The 22,945-nt window shown below is 43.3% G+C and overlaps 1 pseudogene; it reads left to right on the forward strand.

The window, feature by feature from the left end:
• The first annotated feature begins 4,179 nt into the window (after nucleotides 1–4,179).
• Nucleotides 4,180–5,218, forward strand: LOC136522531 (uncharacterized; annotated as a pseudogene).
• The last annotated feature ends 17,727 nt before the right edge of the window (nucleotides 5,219–22,945 follow it).

The following is a 22,945-nucleotide window of genomic DNA, read 5'->3' on the forward strand; positions in this document are numbered from 1 at the left end:
ACAAAGGTGAGCGGGCAGGGTACACTATGAAGCCATTTCATATGTTTCTCTAACAAGTTAGGGCCGCTAGGTTTCCTCGGTAGGCAGATGTAGGAACCCCCCTTTCCTATGGCACATATCCATCGCGGCTATACACATAGGAACAGAGGCAGCCCTATACCCAACGTGGCAAGCCCCTTTTGCGCCATAAAGGTAACCTCTAACAAGCTAGAAAAGGTCCTATTACTGAGCTAAAGTCAGAGCCATACGACTCTCCCGGTTGCACTGGCAGTCCCAGCTTTTGCCGATAGATAAGTCATTATAGAGGGCTAGGAGCAACATGATCAAAAGTCATTTGCACCTTCGCCCTATGGATCAGTTGTTATAAATCATGTTATACTTTTAGTTCCATAGAACCATTCACCATCATATAGATCATGTTCAGTTAGAGCACTAGCAATCTACCCATATGCAATTAACCCATAGGAGTCAAGGGAACAGGTCATCAAACGACTAGAATGTCCTTATGGTTATCAAAATTAGACACATGCACATGAGTAAATGATTAAAGTGAATAGGACATCAAGGTAGGCCCATGCTATACTTGCCTTGGTTCACAAACTCTTGCTAGTCCTGCTAGTCGTCGAAGAACTCTTGATCTCCAACGTTCTCCTCACCGTCTGAACGCGACAAACACGGCAACATACAACATTCCACAGGCATTCATGCAAAGCAAACAATCCTATAGTTAGAACAGTACACCAATAGTATAGAAAAATGATAAAATGTTTATGAAAATAATCTACGTCTCGCTATGATCACGTCAACGCGAAGTTCACGAAAAACGGAGCTAAAACGCGAAAGTTATGATTTAAACGGGATTTCCTATAGCAATTTATTTCACTAAAGCTAACCTCAACATTTAAAAGTTGCAAACATGATTAACAGTAGTACTAACACGTAGATTATGAAATTATGAAACTAACGCAATTTGAACTGATCAATTCGGAGCTAAAACGAAGTTTTTATAAGCAAAACAGTACAAATGGCATTTCTGTAAATACTGAAAACGTACTTTAGACTAAAACAGTTTAGTTTACGTTTTCAAAAGAAGAAAGCGTACTCGGGAATTTGCGCTATGGACTGCGGGTACAATTAAGCCGAAAACAGGGGGTTCTTTAGCAAAATCACCTGCGAAGGGGTATCAGCCAACGGTGGCCATTGGATCAAGAACGGATGGCTCGGAACAGATGGGAGGGAGAGAGAAAGGGGCACCGGCGGCCGGCATAGTAGCTCCGGTGCGGTCGAGCCATGGACGGCGGCAAGGACCTCACCGGCGAGCGGATATCTCGGGCCTCGGGCCACGGTTGGCGCAACCGAAAGCATCGGGGGAACGAGAGGGTGAAGGGGATCTCGCCAAGGCTGATGCGGCGGCCTAAGAAGAGGGCCGAGGCAGGCGGTCGCCATGGCCGGCGATGCGGAGGTCGTCGGCGCACGCGGCTAGGGCGCTAGAAGCCATGAAACGAGAAAGTAACTGCACGGGAAACCAGAGGGGAGCAAGGGGGTTCTCACCACGGGGAAACACAAGGTCGGAGATGGCTCGAGGATGGCGGCTTCGCGGTGGTTTCGAGCTCGGCTGATGGCGGATCCCGGCGCTGCAGTTGCGGCTTCCGTGCATGGCGAGCGCGAAGAAAAGAGCGGGGCAACAGAGGGAGCGGTGACGGGGGGTCTCGGCTCCTTTTTGTAGAGGCCGGGCGCTCGGGAGGGCGCTCCCACGACGCGGAGTGGAACGGCGGTTGCGGCGTGACCCGTTGGACCGGGCGCGGGGCGAGCGGGAGGAGGACGGCGCTGGCACGTGGGGCTAGGCGGTCATCGACTGAAACGCAGGGAAGGCGCGGTGGTTGCGCCCGAGTTGGGCTGGCAGGGCTTGCTGGGCCGAGCGGCCGAGGCAGTTGCCAGCCCGCCCGAGTGGGCCGGCACCTTGCTGGGCTGGCGCAGTGCGCAAGGGAGGAGAAAAAGGAGAGCTGGGCTAGCAGGGGAGAAAAGGCCTGCGGGCCGAAAACAGAGAAGGGGGAAGAGAAATAATAAAACTCCTTTTCTATTTCCTAAAACATATTTTCAAAACCAATTCCAATTCAAATTTCAATTCTCTTTGAAATTTTTATCAATACCAAACATTCACAAAATAATATGCAGCGGCATGAATGCACATACATGTTACTACTTTATGATAAATTTTAAATTCATGAGAAATTTATTTATTTCTACATTTCATGAGCACAAAATACAGAATTAAATTATTTTAAACCTATTTTTCCAAAAGAGGCAAATTTTAGGGTGTTACACATTGTTACTAACAACAGCATCGGCTTTATGTTGGACAATTTGGATAACAAGAAATAAAGTGGTTTTTGACAAATGTAGACCGGAATTTTTTTTGCAGGTACTCTTCAGAGGAACTCATTGGCTGTGGCAATGGGCAAGACTGTAGCAGCGTGATGATCTACGGGACCAGCTGTCATCTGCTGGGCGGCTTTTGGAGACATCAGCCTTGCATTTCTTTAGTTCCAATGGGTCGTTCTCAAATAGATTTATCGGTCTTTCTTAGTCAAGGCTTTACTTCACGCTTTGTGTTTTCAACGTTTGGCTGTAAGCTTGTGAACTGTGTAAGTTGTGTGCTCACTGTTGGGTCGAACCTTGTAATAATTAGCCTGATTCTACCTCATGATAGATGAAGCCGGATATAAACTATCCTTTATCTAAAAAAAGTTATTATTGTTTCATGTAACGTGAACAAGAAGCCCATCTTTAAAATTAAACATTTGGAAATATGTGGAGCTCATACATACAACCTCCACTAGTGAGCAGAACCGGTCAAACCACTTGATCAGCTCATGGCCTCATACATATTCCATAGGTAATGGTCAAACGACACGAATTCTGATTGTAACTTGTAAGTAGGGATGAAAACGGTACGGATATTTTCCGACCGTATTCGAAACCGAATCTGTTTAGAGGGGTTGAGATCTGTCCGTATCCGAGTCCGGATATCCAACATCCGATACCTTATCCGTATCCGAATACTCAAATCGCATATTTATGATGTCGATATCCAATCGTATTCTATCCGACATAGTTGACACTATCCGTATTCGAATCCGAATCTAGATAGAAATATGAAAACAAATGTAATATCGGTGATATCCGTCCGTATCCGATCCGTTTTCATCCCTACTTGTAAGTGATAAGCACACACTCTGAAACTCACTGCTTGCAATAAGAAATAAGTTTTTTATTTATTTATGTGCATATCCTAAGCACACAAGAAAAAAGCCTATTAGAATTGATAAGGCCTTAAGAAGTGTTTTGGACCATCTTACTCATCGAAGGCATTGTTAGTTACTACCAAATCAAGTTTTTATATAAAATATGTGTAGAATATGAGTTAATTAATATAACTTTTATCTACCCCTTTGTCTAAATTAAAGGTTTGTTTGGAGCCATTAGCACTAAAAATTACTAGCTAAAATTAGTATTAGTGGATTCAAACGGACCTGCAAATAAATCTGCTAATTATTAACTAGGGGCTACTAACCGTTAGTTTCATTAGCTAGTTTGGAGTTGCTAATAGGTGCTAATAGTTCATATGCACCTTCAACTCACTGTTCAATCACCTATTAGCAGGTGGATCCAAACGACCTCTTGCTAAAAATTAGCTAGCTAAAAAATAGCGGTTGTTAGCTATTAGCTAGCTAATTTTTAGTGTTAATGGATCTAAACACACCCTAAATCAATTTCTAGTGTTCTCCTAAGTCAAACTATCTAAATTTGACTAACTTTATATAGAAAAAGATCAACAACTATATGATACCAAATAAGTATATATTGTAGAAATATATTTTATCTAGAAGTTCATTATTTTGAGATGGGGAATAATAAGCATGCATATAAGTTGAATAATTGTTGATCAAAATTTATGAGGTTTGACTTGTTAATTCTGATGTACCTAAACTTTGAAATAATGGATGCGGCACATGTTTCTTGTTTCGTGTGATGTAAAAAGTACTTTCTTGAGATAGACCTATGAATCTAACGATAGTACTATATACGCGTACACATGTCATAACTAACTAAATTTGTTCGGATGTATTATGCGTTAAATTGGAAATTGGTTTGCTACGTGTGCTCATCAAAGTGTATCTTGTGCTATCTGCGCATAATGTATTTCCTGCTCACAAATAGATTTTCGTCGACCAACCCTCACCTTTGCAGAGCTTTGCTCACAATAATCAAATCGGAAGGGAAGGCGTGTGAGCCGTGACCTTCGCTGGCTTTGATCCTGCATATATCCCCGTCGATCACAAGCTCCACCACCCTCCCGATGTTCATGTTCGTCACCTGCACCCACCTGTAAAAGCTCTTCCACTTTTGGTCTTTCGCTGTCCCTGTCACTGCGCCTAGCTAGCTACGTCTTCGTTCCTATCCCCTTCCCCTGTCTCCTCTCATCATATTTTTCTTGCTCCTTCGATCGATGCAAAAAGATAGTAGCTAGTAGGGAAAGCTATAAAGATGGCGACGGCCGATCACGAGGCGACGCCGGACGAAAGTAGCCGCGGCCCGCTCCTCGTGTGGGACTGCGGCAGCGTGCTCTACGACTAGTACAGTCTTACGAGCTCACCGCCTTCAAGCGCCAGGTCGACGCCGCTGTACTCGCCAGCAGCTGCTCGCTCTCCATGCCGCACCTCACCGCCAGCGTCGCCACAACGTCGCCGCCGCCCACCGCCGCCGACGCACAGGCACAGCACCATCAGCAGCAGGCAAGGCAACACAGGAGGATCAGGCGCCTGCCCGCGCTGCTCCGGAGGCTCTTCTCCAAGGTGCTCCGGCAGCGGCTGTTCCCAGCCACCGGGGCGCGGGGCGCGCGCTACCGGACGGGCGACGACGGAACGGGGTCGCCCTGTTCCGGCGCGCTCACGTCCATCCCGGAGGAGCAGAGCTCCAGCAGCCCTGAGATGGCGGAGTCCCCGCCGGTTGAGCCCGCCCAGAGCAAGCTGCGGAAGGCGCAATCGGAGCGCTTCATCGGCAGCAAGACGGCGTCGTCCATGGTGCAATTCGAGGTCGTCTTGTAGCTGCAACACAATTCCCTAGTTATTATATAGAGTATTACTCATATAGTACAAAGTAAGCGCTTATTTGTATTTCACTATTCAGTCTATAAATTGGCAACAGATTAAGATAAGTTCATGTGAGGAACTTCTACTCAAGATATGCTACATAATTTGGGTTTGGTTATACAGTCGTCACCGGCAACCGGACAGCGCCACCAACAACAAGAGCCAACAAGCCACCTCTACATGTTTTCGTGTTGTTAAGCACACGCACTTTCAACTCCTCCCTGTGTTGCCTTCTCGTCTTGTCTGGTGCACCTTGTGCCTCCTTGTCCGCCTAGATACTAACGTCTCCTCTTTGAGAACCAGCTTGTTGACTCCTAGCTGGAGGCGACAGAAACCGCATGGTTGATTCATCCTCCCATGTAGCCATGGATGATGGCCAATCAGATCAAATCACAAGAAGTAGTTGAATTAGTTTTCCAGCTTGTTGACAGAGATGCTGGTCAACAAGAAAAGCAAGGCACGTGCAACAGATTGTCAAGATCAGGGATGCTAGCACACTAACCTGACAAGGTGCCCATGTTGCCGGCTTGAGCTCACAAACAAGAAATACCAGATGTACAGTAGATGATGCTGGTCGGCACGTTCTTAAGCCACACAACTACACTCTGAACGAACATATGGTCTCCTTGATGATTTCATATGGACCGAAGAAACATATAACACCTAAGAGTTCTGAGCGTAAGGTTGTAGCTAAGAAGGCCATATCACCCTAGTCGATGGTTCTCTCATATCATTGTTTATCCGCTTGGAACTTCATTCGTTGTTGAGCTCGTTGAAGTGCTACTGCATAAGCGCCGTCATCTTACCCCTTTTAAGGTTGTAGCTTTAAGAAGGCCATATCACCCTAGTCGATGGTCTCAACTCATTGTTTATCTGCTTAGATTTTTTTTAATGTCAACAGGGGGATAGGTTCCCCATCTGGTTTTTATTCATTGATCTAGGTCCCATTTTGGAGACCCATCGGAGTCAGAAACTTTTACATCATCAAAGTTTGGAATTCTAGTTACATAGGGGTGTAGTAAGAATTGACACCAAGCATTTGCTATTGCCTTTGTTCTTTCTAGGCAACCTCATCTTCTAGAGTTGTGCTTCAGCGTGGATGAGCTAGTAAGAAAACTGTCGGTGTGGCCATTTCATATCTGAACACGACAAGTACCGTTCCGCCGTTTCCAAATATTCTAGTAATCGAGGAAGATGAAGGTTCTGAAAATTTGTTTTGGGAAGTTGTCTCGCACTACTAGAAATATCCACTTCTATGATGAAAATCTTAATGATGAATCCCAAACCGTCATAGAAGAGCGTTTTTTATGATGAATATTTTTGTTTCGTCGTAGATCAATGGTGACGATCCTGCAACCCTCCCTTTCTATGACGAAATCAGGCATCGTCACAAAAAAATTCATAGAAGAGCGCAGGATTTCGTCACAGATCACTTGCGCGACTCATCTATGCCGATCTCCTTCAAAACTGTGACGAACAGGGCTTCATCATTGAACTAATTACACATATGTGACGAACAATATTCGATCTGTAACGAACGACGCTTCGTCATATATCTCCACACGGTACTTTCTCCATCCGACGTGTACCTGTGGGACCTAGCAGTTACTCATCCGTGACTGCTTGCAATTTGTCATAAAAGTCTCTGCTCGATCCTTTCTCCATGCGACGTGTACCTATGAGACCCTCCTCCATCTGACCTGTGGGACCCGATGGCTTACGTGTCATGTGTACCTATGGGGGCCTTTCTCCATCTCCATCTGTCGACTGAAATACGTTCGGTAGTCTACCGAGGCGTATGCCTATGATAGTAGATGAATTGATGGAGGTGCGCGTGAAGAGAACCGGATGGTGGCATAGAACGCAAGGGACAACGATTAGATAAGGTTCGGACCATCAGCTTGACGTAATACCCAATGTCATGTGTCTTTATGGATTGTATTGCGTATGATCAGATGAAAATGAGGGGGTTCCTACCCGCCTTATATAGCTCGGGGGTAGGGTTATAGATCGATTGTTTCTATCCTGATTGGTTTTACAAGATAGGAAGTTACAGATATTACGGGATCTGATGTATCCAAATAGGTCTCCTAAATCACTAGAAATCTTCATGCAGTCTTGTGAGGCACGCCGACCGGTATCGTGCCTTGTACGGCGCGGTCTCGTCGGACTAGGCCTCCACCAGTGGTGTGGCCCAGGCGTAGTCTTATGGACTGGGCCTCCCCTAGCGGCTCAGCCCATGTACAACCCTACTGGTATCAGGGGGTTATACCCTCACAGCTAGTCTCCGAGCGCCTTGCATCCATTGGACAACACCGTCTTAGCTTGTTCGAGCTGTTGAGCATGCTTTTGAGCTGCTGAACATGCCATCTGAGCTGTTTGACCATGCACCCTGAGCTATCTGAGCATGTGTCCGAGCCAGTCTGAGCATGCGTTCGAGCTGTCCGAGCATGCGTCCGAGCTGTATGAGCATTGCGTCCGAGCTGTTCATCTGGTTGCTAGAGCCAAGCACACTCAAAGCTAAGGGTTTGTCGGAAGGATACAAGGAGCTCAAGTAAAAAAATTCAAAGTCTTCACCTTGGGTGAATGTGTGCCCCACTTTGGTTCCGACAGTCGAAACTGGTCACATGGCGTCCTTGACTTAGTTAACACAGGAGGAACTTAGCCATTTTGTAGAAGATGAAGTCAAAAAATAAGCACATTCACCGCGAGGTGAAGTGTGTCCACTTAGTCCCCGAGCCTGGCAGTAGGATGAATTAGTCACTTGGTGCCATGGTCCAAAGTAGTGGTCGTCAGGTGCTTGTCCCAATCCCCAAAGTCGCTGGAAACCAGAGTAGGAATAAATACAGTCATCGCGAAATGAGGTGTACACACGTAGTCCCCGAGCCTGCTAGGAAGATTACGAAGAAATCTTGTAGTAGGGTCAGAGAAAGAAAATATCATGCCATAGCACACTCAGCATTGAATATCAGCCTAGTGTTTGACATGGTTTGACGCAGCGGCCCACCAGGCCCACTCAGCAGCCTAGCGGGGTGCGGAGACATCAGAGGGGAATGCGGCGCGGCGGGTGTGATTTAACTATATATTTTATAATTCAGTCATCAAGTTAATTATAGCTATTCATCTCTAGATTAGCAACTAACCTATGCAAAACATATGGTATATCATTTAGTAACATGCAATAGTAACCATAGCCGGTGTAATAATTCCATGTTTATCATAACCATCATATTCCATAATTCAATTACTATGATGCTGGAGCTAGTCAAGTTTCTCACTATCTGGAAGAGACGGCGATTCGAATCGTTTCAACAAGCTAGGAATTTATTCCTAACACAAACCCAGATATACCTACACCAAGGTATTCTTAGGTCACCTTTGGTACAACTCAGGTACAATTCGCGGGTTCGATCAGCGCCGCACAACCAGGGATAACCAGCTGCCAGGACGTTTAGGTCTAGCCTACCCTTGGGCTCACAGTCTAGCTCCCCGCATATCCTTACTACCAAGCAGAGTGCGCACTCTTACAGAATGGGGCCGCCCTAAGTTGAGCTACTCGTCTTCACGGTCGGAACAAGTTATTCGGCCAGCTAAGTGAGAGGCATGCGTTCAATCTCGACAAAAGTTCCAACAATGGTACGGTCCTTAATCGGCATAGACGGAATCACATGAGTCAACCTATGCATAGACTCCGTCCTGACCTCCAGTTACATTACCCCATGGTTCTTTTCCATGATAGCAAATATAGCCAACCATGCTTCGGTATCCACCTATATCTCGTAGGTGATAGGAAATTACCCGACTTCTACCGGTCTAAGCATGGCTAAGCATATATTCGATCCTAGACCTACATAGGGTTAAAGGTATATATATCTGGACAAGATGGTGCTATGCATCATGTGTTTCCAATCAACTCTTATAACCTAATGCATCACACATAAAAGGACTCAAGTAACATTTTATAAAAGATGGGAGACTTAGAATAGCTCTAGGACTTGCCTAGGATCTAACATAAAGTCAGTTCAGTTAGCTTGCACCATCTTGGGGAACATCTTCCACTCTAGGCATGCACTCTAGGGGTCCTTCCATCTTCGGGATAGGTCCACCAACACCATCTTCTGGTTCGACTCCATCATCACGTGCTTCACATCCACACATTGTGCATCTAGCGTACCTAGATGAGATGTAATAGTGCAAGTGCATGAATACGAAAAATGACAATATGAGATGCCTCACATAAAAGTATTCAAGATGAGCACAAGGTTACACCGAACATATAAAAGAACTCCACTGTTACTTAATTATGCATCACACAACCTATCATGCTAGGATAGCAAGAAAGGCAGCACCAAGCATAACACAAGTTTCACAAGGTTTTAGGTATATTAACTCAACACCATCAAAGGCATGAGCCACACTTAGCAACACACAAAGCAAAGCAAGGTGAAGCAAACAATTTTAGGATATAAACACAGATTCTGAACAGCAGCACCACAGTCGCTTGTTTTAACCATACCTAGAGTTCTAGACATGCAAAAAGTGTCATTCAAGACTTTCTAGAAATCTAATGAGATTATCTAAAACTTTGTTATTAACACCAAAATCGGATTCAACAAATAACAAGGTCAAAATACATCATGAAGCAGAGCTTATACTACTAAGGACAGAAAACTAATATTAATGTCAGAAATACATATCTCAAGTTATATTCATCCAACAAGCATGATCCTTAACTTTATAGAAAGCTTATTAAGTTATCTATAACTTTATTATTATCATCTTAATATGATTCTACAGCTAACAAGGTTAAACAACACCAAAAAGGCATCTTTGTCCAGATTTGGACAAAATCTGCCATTCTAGTATGAACATCAATAACTAGAGTGCTAGACTACCAAAAGCAGTGATCTTAGATATTTTATAAGGATTAGGAAAATCACTACAACTCTTCTATTATCATCAATACATGTTTTGATGTTTAAATAAGACAAACAATACAATCATTCAGATCTGTCTAGAGGACATGCAAAACCTAACAGCAAATTTGTAAAATCTATAACTCCTAAACCATCAGGCCTAAAATCATGAAATCTTGGGAAAAGAAATATAAGGAAATTATATACAACTTTTATATTCAACATATCTACAGAAAACATCATTTGCATCACGAACATGTAACCACCACAAAAATTGTACATGCAGCCATAACAACAGAGGCATGCTGAATTCATCTATCATTTTGTTGCTACAACCAACATATTCTTGACATATATGCTACCCCAAACATATTAGAATCATATTAAAACAATCATAGCATGTAGGAATAGCTACCAGAAGCATCACATGACAATAAATACATGTATATGTTCACAACATCCATTCTCTACTTTAATAATGCAACATATGTATTATTTTTAGTACAGTTTGGGGCTAAGACTTTTATAAATGGTAGATATTATCAAAACATGGCTACTGCACAAATTTCATATGCTTAGGTTTTATAATTTAATTGCTATAAAAAAGACAAATCTTAATTATTAATAAACATGTGAGAACAAGATAAATCTAAAGATCATTATTTTCTATAATCATATTGCCATATTAGGGTTTCTTAGGCCACATTATCACCATGCAAGGGAAAAGGAACCACATTTCACATTTTTACACCTACAAAAAAATTATAACTTATTTAAAACCATTTATCTAGCCATAAACAAGTTAAATCAATAACTCAATCATACTGCATCCAATGAATATGAAAGTTTTACCATAGCACACACATAGCATTCAGTAGCCTACCATAAAAATTTCATAGCAATTGGAGTACAATAACTTTAGATATGAATTTATTCCTAGAAAACCCTAATTAACATAGATAAATAAAAATAGCAAAAACCTTCTACTAGCAAATGTTATATTATGACTTTACTGCATATATCTACTCTCAAGGATTCCAAAAAGTCTTTATTTGCTATTTTACGATTTTTCTATGATTTATTATGATTTTTGAAAGTTTCAGCCAAATAAATGCAATAAAGGAAAACACATTTGCATCGAGGCCCCTAAACTTCCACGAAAATAAATTCCAGCAAAAAGGTCCTTCTAGGCACTATTCATGTGAGTTACAAACTTTGCACTTAGCCCCCTACACTTGTTTCTATTGTTGTGCGAGGTCCATCGCCTTCTCTTCTTCACAAGACAGAGCAGGGGATGGCTTGGGGCAGGCCGGCCTTGGCCAGCAGGGGCCAGCAGCAGCGGGGAATGGCAGGGGGGCAGCATGCACCTGTGTTTGGCCTCTACCCGGCCTAAGGCCAACCATGGCTACTTGGCCATGTGCACCAACGGTGGCCTGCGGTGACCTCGCAGCTGCAGCAACGAAGGCACGGCTCCGGCGACCGAGTGGCAGCTGCGTGGACAGCCTGGGCCCGCACGTGGCCGAGGGAGATGGCTTTGAGCAAGGAGGATGCATGGAGGAGTAGGAGTGCTGATGGCAACAAGCTCTACTCGGCCATGGTGGTGCTCAGCGTCCATGCTCTGGCGCAGAGCGAGAGGCAGCGCAAGTGGTAGAGAGAGCGAATGAGGGAGGGGAGGAGCTCAGGTGTCCACTTCTGGAGGGTGCAGAGGTGCTGGCAGAGGAGGTGGGACATGTGTCAGCATGGTGGGGCATGTTCTCGCATATGAAGACCATGTTGGCATTTTGTCGGACACCTGGCTTGTGTGGTTCAGCCCGACTTGGAGACCATTTCTGGGCTAGCTACGGGCCAAACTAGGGCTATGGGCCATGAAACAAAGTTGCTCCATTCAATCTGCTCTACAACTTGTATTTAGGGTGCTCAGCCATTAGAGCAACAAATTAGTGGGTAATTAGCGCCCAACATGATAATGTCAGCGCATTGACAGCGATTCGCAAAAATCTAAATTGATGGTCAAAACAAAGTCAAACTGGTGCCATCTTTTGCATGCTCTTCTCCAAAACATATAGTCCAACTTTTATATTTGGCCTCAACTTGAGTTGCTTAACAAAAATTGAAGAATGTGAAATGCCAATCATCATCAACATTGTAATATCAGACAACCTAATTTTTGAGATCTAAAACAGCACTAGGTTCAGTTTTGATGCCTTAGTTTGACTAAGTTAGGGACTAAACTAGCTCTTGACCCTTAAACAAAGTTTGTTGTACACCTCTTGATCTACAACTTTGATTAAAGGATCATGGACAGGTTCAGCTTGGTTAGGAAGATACAAGCCTCCAAAGTAGGGTATACAAAACTGAAAAGCTGAGATTCAGTTAACTCCTAAAAACAGGTAGTCTTTGCTGACTTTGAAACTAACTTTGAAGATCCAAATGAACTACAAACTTGATGAGACTTGCTTCATTGTTTCCTAGCACAAAGTGTACTTCAACCCCTATTAAGGAATCTAGTTGAGTTACCATATGAATTTGGAAGATAAAAATGTCACAACATGTGAACTCACTGTTGCTGATCAGGGATAGAAATATTTCTGAGAGCCCAAAGGAGCACTGCATTCAAACTTGAAGATATTGTTTAATCCACTTAGTAGTTGAATCAAGACTTGGTCCAAAAATAAAGTTTGTTGTACTCCATTCAAACTTCAACTTTTGTTTAAGGTCCAACTCCATGCAAGCACTCCAAACAGTTGGTCAACATAGGTCAAGACCATACCATGAAAAAGACAATTTTAGCTATTCCCACACTTAGAAGCATTTTCTTGACATTTGCTCAACATGAACCCTTCATAACTTTTGTTCATGAGTTTAAGTAGAGTTTTTAACCAGGGTTGCAAAGTTTGGTTGACACCACATGTTCTCATTCACATAATAGTGCACTTCAAGCAAGATTATAACTTATCATTACATGTGACTTCTTGGCTCCAAACTTCATGAAACTTTTCCACTAGGTCAAGATGGATGTATGTTGATGTAATGTACATGAAACAAGCATGTTTAACATTACTCTTGCGTAATCTTAACAAGGGTCCACATGTAAGCAAAGTGTATTGTCTAAGTCCAAGTTGGGGCTCATTTTCATAGGTTTGACCTCAATACCTTCATCATTACTTCCTAGATTATGAATTAGAGATCATAATCATTGCTTGACATATCCTACTTAAGTCCAATTTCATGCATAACTCGTGACTAACACCCGGGGTGTTACACTGGCAACTCCTCACCATTAGAGCAATCATAAGCGTGCAGCCTCATCCAGGCGACGAATCTACGAGATGGCACCCAAAAGAAGCCACGACGGTTTGAGTAGAGGATGACGCGAGCTCAATCATGCTGAGAAATGGGTGGTGTCCGTCAGCAATGAGGTAATGCTTAATTAGTTGGTGGAAGACGGTGTGCTGCCCGATAGGGCAACGGTGGGATGGTGTCCGGCTCATGGTGAGAGCTTTTCGACTCCCCGCGGCAATGAATTAGTAGTTTTTGAAGATTATTTCTATTGCTGATTTGGTGTTCCAATCCATCCATTTCTCCATGGATTGATTGACTATTACGAGATTAGTCTTTGCAATCTGAGCCTGAATTCCATCCTACATGTCTCTGTCTTCATACATTTCTATGAGGCTTATCTTGGCATTCTTCCACATTTTGATGTCTTCCGCCACTTGTTTTGTTTGAAATCCCAAGGGGGATCTAGATCTAGGATCATAGGTAGAGCATACTTGTAGCTTCGAGATGGGATGGTTGGCTAATAAATCGCCACCCTGTTGAACAAGAATGTGAAGTATTGGGCACAATGATGGTTCTACATGCCATAGGGGAACACTATGTGGTGTGCGACATTGATCAAATCCCCAGTGAGCAACGCCAAGTGGTCGGAGAGACCTGGTGCCAATGGGATGGAGCAAGTGACAGAGCTGTTGGCACTAATCGATCAGAGAAGGGAGGATGGTGTTGTAGTGGTGACAAACTTTACTTTTCAGTGATGCTAGCCTAGCAAGGAGAGCCCACCCCGGATATGAATACCAGGGAGATACTGATGGGACCCGTGTGGTGCCCGAGCCGATTAACCAGGAGGAAGTCATGTGGTGAATTGGGGTGTTGTTTAACCTTGTGGGGCACCATAAGATCAATGATCAACAGAGGGCCTTTAGTGTAGGGTCCCTCCCACCATGGGAAAGAGCCTTCTTTTTAATTTTGTTGGATCCCTTATTGGTTGAAATTGCGATATACTCATTCATTTTCCTAAAGATTCCTTGGCAAGATTAGTCTATAACTTCTTAGCGGTGCCGTCAGCTGACTGGTTGAGGGGTGTTGATGCCTAGCTGAGCCATCCTCAGCGTCGAGCCAGCCTAGAGGCTGGTGGGGATAGCTCGACCGATGTTGATGGCAAAGATGAAGATGCGTGGACGCCGTATGTCCGTGAGAAGCTCCAGGGGAAGTGGTTGGCTGGCTAGGAGCTATCCCCAAAAAGAAGAAAAATAGCTATGTCGTCTCACCATCAAGAGAAACCGGTAACCATTGGAGCGTCTGCCTAGCCTCAAAGACGACAAGTGGTGATGTCGAGCTTGTCGAACGATGATGAACAAGCAGCACCTCCTTCACCGAGGGCCATGACGCCCCCACTATCTACGCTGGCTAGGGTAGAGACGCAAGAAAGGCAGCGGATGTTGGGGGCTACAGAAACAACGCCTAACCACATGCACGGGGCACCAGCAGTAGTAGCTCAAGTAGCGCCATCAATGATGAACTAGGCGGCTACTATAGTCCCCGAGACCACATGGACAACTCCAATAGTAGCATCATAGGCGACCACCATAGTCCCCAAGACTGTGCGAATGACTCCAGTGGTAGGGGTATGAAAGCATCTAGGCCCCTAGTTGGGTTTCGGTGATTAATGACAATACGTGATTACTGTGACTAATGTGTGTTTTGTAGAGGCAAATAAGTTAGGTCACGGTAATAGAGATCGATTAGGCTATCATGGTGGTCATGCCCCTATGATGGAAATCATTTTGATTTTCAAAGGATGGACGACAAGGTTAAGGATGGACTAGTTCTAAGTGTCGATTGGAGTTGAAGAGACACTTAGAGTAGTTTAGGACTTTGTTTTTCCTTTGGCCGTACTATTAAGGGGGGTATGGATGGGTAGCTTGACCTAGGTGAGTCTAGTGAGTTAGGTGTGGTGCACACTTGCTAAACCTAGTACTAGGTAGCTCCTAAAAAGCCCTTAGACCCATTGGAGCAATCTTCATTCACGTATGATTGAAAGTTGGAAGTGAATGGAGGGTCAAATGCTGATCGGATGCTGGCTTTGGTGTGACCGAACACTGGCACAGAGTCTGGTTAGTTCATTTGATCAAGGTGAAGTCATCTGGAAGTGACTGGACGCGGAGAGGTGAAGTCCGATCTACTCCTATAAGGTTCCAGAGAGGGAAAATCATGACTAGACACGTCCGGTCAGTACTGACCGGACGCTGTCTAGCGTGCGGTCACCATTTGATCACTGGAATTCTAGGTGAACTGACCGGAGCGTCCGGTCAACATGACTGGAGCATCTGGTCACCCCATAGAGGCACATAATGGTTTGTTTTTCAGCCCATGTTATAAATACTTCCTCCATTCGTGTGTGGGGGTACTTTTGCTCATTCCAATAGCTGAGAAACACCTTTGTGAGTGCCAAGAAGAGCAAGGTCCTAGTGAGGTGATTGAGATTTGAGAATCCCAAAGAGAGCCCTCAGTAGTGAGATCAAGAGTAGCAAAGTGTGCATCCACCCTTCTCATTAGGCTTGTCGTGGTCAAGTGAGAGTTCGTGCTTGTTACACTTGGTGATTGCCATCACCTAGACAGCTTGGTGGTGATTGGGAGCTTGGTGATCATCCAGCGGAGCTTGTGGATGACCCAACTCAAGTTGTGAGCGGTTGTGGGTGATTCACCGCGATGGAGTGTCGAAGAATCAACCCATAGAGAGCACTTGATCCTTGCACTGCATCAAGGGGGAGCTACACCCTTGTGTGGGTGCTCCAACGAGGACTAGTGGGGAGTGGTGACTCTCCGATACCTCAGCAAAACATCACCACGCTCCTCCTTCTCTCTTTACTTTGAGCATTTACTTTGAGCATTTACTTTGAGCAATTCAATACTTGTCTTTACATTCATAGAATTGCCATGCTAGAGTAGGATTGGAACTTAGGTTGCAAGACTTTTTGTGTGGTAGAACATTAGAAACACTTTCTAGGCATAAGGGGTTAATTGGGCTAACCGTAGGATTTAATTATTGCAAAGAAATTTAGAATTAGCCCAATTCACCCCCCCCTCTTGGGCATCTTGATCCTTTCAATTGGTATCAGAGCCTCGTGCTCACGTATTTAGGCTTAACCGCCTAGAGAAAGATGTCTCACGGGGATGGACCTCCTCCTATCTTTGAGGGGGGTGATTTTTCATATTGAAAAATTCGCATGGAGGTGTACTTTGAAGCTCTAGATGTTGGAATACTTAGAGCCGCCTCACAAGGCTTCCCAAAATCTCAGGATGCTATAAACCTACAAGGCGATGAGGTGAATTACTGAGAAATGGAATGCAAAGGCTCAAAACACCATCTTTAGAGGCCTTTGCGAAGATGTGTTTAACCAGGGTGAGGAACCACAAAGGCACCCATGCACTATGGTTGGACTGTTTGTGCGCTCCATGAGGGAACAAAGAGTGAGCGTGAGGAACGCTATCATCTTGTCATGAAAAAGCTTAACTCTTTTGAGATGCTTCCTAAAGAATGTGCAAATGAGATGTACTCATGTTTGAATGTTCTTATAGAAGAAGTCAATGGGCTTGGACTCACTCAAATGCAACCATCCAATGTTGTAAGAAAGATTTTGAGTGTCTTCCCCATTGACAAATATGGCCATATTGTGACCGTGCTTCATCAAGGTGATCTTTCCACTACTACACCGACACAAATCTTGGAAAAGATCAATGCTCATGAGATGTATATGCACATCATGCTACAAGATGGCTCATCCTCTACCAAGAAGAAATACAAGGACTTAGCATTCAAAGCTAGCCAAGAGAAGGGCAAAGCAAGACTTGAGTATGAGAGCTCAAGTGATGATGAAGTTGATGATGCAAGTCTTGCTCTCATGGTGAGAAAATCGCCAAGATGCTAAAGAAGCTCAACAAGAGTGGCATCAAGTTCGATGGCAAGAAGAAGAAGTTCTTCACTAGCTCTAGAAGGAAGCCAATCTCCGAGATGGATTGCTACAAGTTGTGGAGAACTTGGACATCTAGCACACCAATGCACCAAGCCCAAGAAAGACAATTTCAAGAACAAGTACAAGGGCAAGAAAGATGACTCAAGCAATGAAGAAGAAGATGAGAAGAAGAAAAACAAGCCATACAAGAAGAGAGATGGCAAGAAGAAGGACTTCCACTAAGAAGAAGAAGAGTGGAAAGGCATACATCATTAGTGATTGGCCCACGGACATTGATTCATCTAGTGGGTCATCCGATGATGATAGTGACAACGAGAAGGTGGCCGCCATTGTTATTGACTCTTCATCATCTTCACCGCCACCACCGCCATCATCCTCTACACACCTATGCCTTATGGCCAAGGGTGAACGCAAGGTATCAAATGATGATGATAGTAGTGGTGATGAACATGCTAGTAATGATGATAGCGATAGTGATGATGATAAATATGAATCACCTTCTTATGATGATCTTGCTAGATTGCTAAAACAATACACTAAGATCATTATAAAGACTAGAGCTAAGAATGAAAAGCTAGAAGCTAAGAATGATTCACTTTTAGCAAAATGTGATATGGCGGAAAAGGCTAGTATTGAGCTTAGAGAAGCAAATGATGCTATATCATCCAAACTCAAGGAGCTCAAATCTTCTACGAAAGAGCTTAAAGATAAACATGATAAACTTGAGAGGATACACAATGAGCTCATCACTAGCCATAACAAGCTAAAAGAAGAATATACAACTCTAAAGATCAATCATGATAATCTTGTTATTGCTCAAGAATTCTTATCTAATGAGCCACATGATGCTACTAACAATGTTGTTAAGATTGATATAGCTACATCATGCGATGATTTGATCATTGAGAGCATTGAGCAAAGTTCTAGTAGCAAGGGCAAGCAAGTGGTTGAGGCTGATGTTTATGATGAGTTTGTCAAGCTCAAGAATCACAATGCAAAGCTCAAGAAAGATCTTGAAGAGATCAAAAGCCACAACACTATTATGCAAGAAACTCTTGATCATGATGGTGATTTGATCCTTGAGAATGAGAAGCTCAAAGAAGAGAACAAGAAGCTCAAGGAAGAGAAAAACAATGATGCTCTCAAGGAAGAAAACAAGAAGCTCAAATTGGAGAAAGAGCATCTCAAGATTGGATTGAGCAAGTTCACAAGAGGCAAGCATCTATAAAGTGAGCTACTTATGAACACCATCATGAAGATGGATAGAAGTGGCATTGGGTATTTGGCAAAGCAAGAGAAGAAGGCTCAAGCTCAACAACAACACAAGTCAAAGCTGAAGCCAAAGAGATGTTTTGAGTGTGGACAAGAAGGTCACTTTGCCCATGAGTGCCAAACTCCATCACCACAACCCTTGCCCAAGCATGCTAGACCTTTTGCCTTCAATGCTCACTACATGCTTAGAAAGGATTCTAGTGGGAAAATGAAAGTCATGTTCTTAGGACCTCCCAACAAGAATAGGCCTAAGAAAATTTGGGTTGCAAAGTCACTTGTTGAGAAGGTGAAGGGCCCTCAATAAGTTTGGGTTCCTAAAGCTTGACTCTTGTGTGTAGGTGAACTACAAGACCGGTGGAAGTCATTGGGTTATTGATAGTGGTTGCACACAACATATGACCGGTGATCCTCGTATGTTCACCTCACTAGATGACTAAGTAGATGGACAAGAAAGAATCACATTTGGAGATAATTCAAAGGGCAAGGTTAAATGATTGAGCAAAGTGGCAATATCAAATGATCATTCTATCTCAAAATGTGCTATATGTTGCTTCATTGAGTTTCAACTTGCTATCCATTGGACAATTGTGTGATCTTGGCTTCCAATGCTTGTTCACCGAGAAGGAAGTTGTTGTATCTAAGAAGGATGATTATCAAGTGATATTCATAGGATTTAGATACAACAGCCTATATTTAGTGGATTTCACCTCTGAAGATGCTAACTTGAAGACATGTCTATTCACCAAAACAACACTTGGGTGGCTATGGCATAGAAGACTTGCTCATGTTGGGATGAGCTCACTCAAGAAGCTAATGAAGAATAATTTGGTGAGAGGGTTAAAGGATGTGAAGTTTGAGAAGGACAAGCTTTGTAGTGCATGTCAAGCCGGCAAGCAAGTTGCAAATACTCATCCAACCAAAGCTTTCATGTCAACCACAAGAGTGCTAGAACTCCTTCACATGGATTTATTTGGACCAACAACATACAAGAGTTTGGGAGGAAATCTTTATTGTCTTGTGATTGTTGATGACTATTCAAGATACAGATGGGTATTCTTCCTTCGTGACAAATCCGAAGTTGCATCTTGCTTCAAGAAGTTTGCCAAGAGAGCACAAAATGAATTTGAAGTGAAGCTCAAGAAGATTAGAAGTGACAATGGGAAAGAATTTGACAACACAAACATAGAAGCCTATTGTGATGAAGTTGGGATCAAGTATGAGGTCTCCGCAACATATACTCCTCAACAAAATGGTGTAGTTAAGAGAAAGAACCGGACATTGATCACTCTTGCAAGAACAATGCTAGATGAGTACAACACCCCCAAAGCTCTATGGGAAGAAGCTATCAACACCGCATGCTATGCATCCAACCGCCCATTCCTTCAAAAGTTCCTTGGCAAGACACCTTATGAGTTGCTCAATGGGAAAAAGCCGGACGTCTCTTTCTTTAGGGTGTTTGGTTGCAAATGCTACATCTACAAGAAGTGGCACCACCTAGGGAAGTTTCAAAGATGTTGTGATATTGGTTTTCTTGTTGGTTACTCATCAAAGTCCAAAGCATATAGAGTATTTAATCATGCCACTGGCTTGGTTGAAGAAACATAAGATGTGGAATTTGATGAATCTAATGGCTCCCAAGGAGCACATGAGAATCTTGACGATGTAGGTGATGAACCATTGAGGGAGGCTATGAAGAACATTCCAGTTGGAGACATCAAGCCTAAAGATGATGTACAAGTGATTGATCCACCTTCTTCATCAAGTGTGCCATATGATTGTGATAAAGATGGGAGAGTAGAAAATGAAGATACTCATGTCTCCCATGATCAAATGGTGGTACAAGCACAAGATGTTGATGCTCCACAACCTCCTCCTCAAGTGGTCAATAGAAGAAATACACCTCTACTACAAGATCATCCATAAGATCTTATCATAGGGAGTCCATCAAAGGGTGTAATGACTCGCTCACAAAAACTTGCTTCATTTATTGCTCATCACTCTTTTGTCTCTTGCTATGAGCCTTCTAAGGTAGAAGAAGCTATTCAAGATCTAGATTGGATAAATGCCATACATGAAGAAGTGAACAACTTCACCCGCAATGAAGTTTGGACTCTTGAAGAGCGGCCAAAAGGTGCAAGAGTCATTGGAAAAAAGTGGGTGTTCCGCAACAAGCAAGATGATCAAGGCGTTGTTGTAAGGAACAAGGCAAGACTAGTTGCAAAGGGGTTCTCTCAAGTTGAAGGTTTGGATTTTGGAGAGACCTTTGCACCGATTGCAAGACTAGAAGCCATTCGTATCCTTCTTGCATAAGCATCAGATCATGACATGAAACTATATTAAATGGATGTGAAAAGTGCATTCTTAAATGGCTTTATTAATGAACTAGTCTATGTTGATCAACCTCCCGGGTTTGAAGACCCTAGATATCCTAATCATGTTTATAGGTTGTCCAAGGCATTATATGGGCTTAAGCAAGCCCCAAGAGCTTGGTATGAGCGTCTTTGGGACTTCCTCATTGAGAAGGGCTTCACCATTGGGAAGGTCGACACCACACTATTCACCAAGAAGCTTGATGGGCACATCTTCATTTGTCAAGTATATGTTGATGATATCATCTTTGGATCATCAAATGAAGATTCTTGCAAAGAGTTTGGTGAATTGATGTCAAAGGAGTTCGAGATGTCAATGATTGGAGAGCTTACATTCTTTCTTGGTTTTCAAGTCAAGCAAATGAGAGAAGGGATTTTCATCTCTCAAGAGAAATATACAAATGATCTTCTCAAGAGATTCAAGATGGATGAATGTAAGCCAATCAAGACACCAATGCCAACTAATGGACATCTCGACCTAGATGAGGGAGGTAACATGGTTGATCAAACTCTCTACTTATATTTAACCGCATCTAGGCCCGACATCATGTTTAGTGTGTGTATGTGTGATAGATTTCAAGCTAATCCTAAGGAAACTCATTTGATTGCCGTTAAAAGAATCCTTATGTATCTTAAGCACACACCAAGCATTGGCCTTTGATATCCCAAAGGAGCTATATTTGAATTAGTTGGCTATTCCGATTTGGATTATGCCGGTTGCAAAGTTGATAGAAAAAACACGTCTGGAGGGTGCCATTTGCTTGATAGATCACTTGTGTCTTGGTCCTCCAAGAAACAAAATAGTGTGGCCTTGTCCAGCGCCGAGGCGGAATACATTGCCACGGGTGCTTGTTGTGCACAAATTCTTTACATGAAACAAACTTTGCTAGACTATGGTGTAGTTCTAGAAAAAGTACCTCTTTTGTGCGACAATGAAAGTGCAGGTAAAACTTGCAAATAATCTGGTTCAACACTCTCGCACCAAGCACATAGATATCCGTCATCACTTTCTTAGAGATCATGTTGCAAAGAATGATGTTTCACTAGAAGGTGTAAGGACCGAGGATCAATTAGCGGATATCTTCACTAAACCGCTAGATGAGGCGACTTTTTGTCGTTTGCGGAATGAGCTCAATGTTCTTGACTTTAGTAACTTCACTAAAAAATGAGCTTGTATTGTCCCTTGCATTGCATTGTAATATACAACATGTTTAATTTTGGTAATGCATATAGGGCTTGTCTAACATGGTTAAGATAACTGCCGTAAAGCGTGTGAAGAAGCTTAACCTTGGATCAGACTTGACAAGCAACTAGATTTAATTTCAAGTATTGCATTGCATATGCATGAATGTTGCTTTGTCGTTTATCTTCAATTGCCCTCTTATTGCCTATTTTCTTAAAAAGAATTATAGCCTAAGGCAAAATATTTTGAAAAAAATTTGAGGGTTTGAGAGAGGTCACTCACATCAGTCACAATTGGTGTTTATTTGGATCTTATTGGAGTTGGGACTTGATTGGGAACAGGCAGCATGAAGGACTTTGAAGATTTGCTGGAAAAAGAGTGACCGAACGCTGCACCGGACTCTAAAGTCCAGTGTTCGGTTCAGTTCACAGGAGGTGAATTACAGCTGAGATGGAGTTACCAGACGTTGAAACAATGTTTTCCCAGCATCTGGTCAGATGGCGATCCAGTGTCCGATCGATCGAAGACGATGAAGGCAGCTTGCATCAGACTCCGGCTGAGTCCGGTCGGGATTCACCGGACGCGTCCGGTCGCAATTCCAGGGATTTTGGACCTCTCTAGGAATCGACCTGGACGCTGGGTGGCAGCGTCCGGTCGCTACCACCGGAGAGTTCGGTCAGTAGAAAACGTGTGGGAGTCAAACTCTTTTCTCTGTTTCCTTTTCTACTCTATGGGGCCACTATAAATGTCCACGCACATATCCCTATTCCTACATCCACGCTCGGGCCACCACCAC

Source organism: Miscanthus floridulus, chromosome 18 (genome assembly GCF_019320115.1).
Source record: "Miscanthus floridulus cultivar M001 chromosome 18, ASM1932011v1, whole genome shotgun sequence".
Taxonomy (NCBI): domain Eukaryota; kingdom Viridiplantae; phylum Streptophyta; class Magnoliopsida; order Poales; family Poaceae; genus Miscanthus; species Miscanthus floridulus.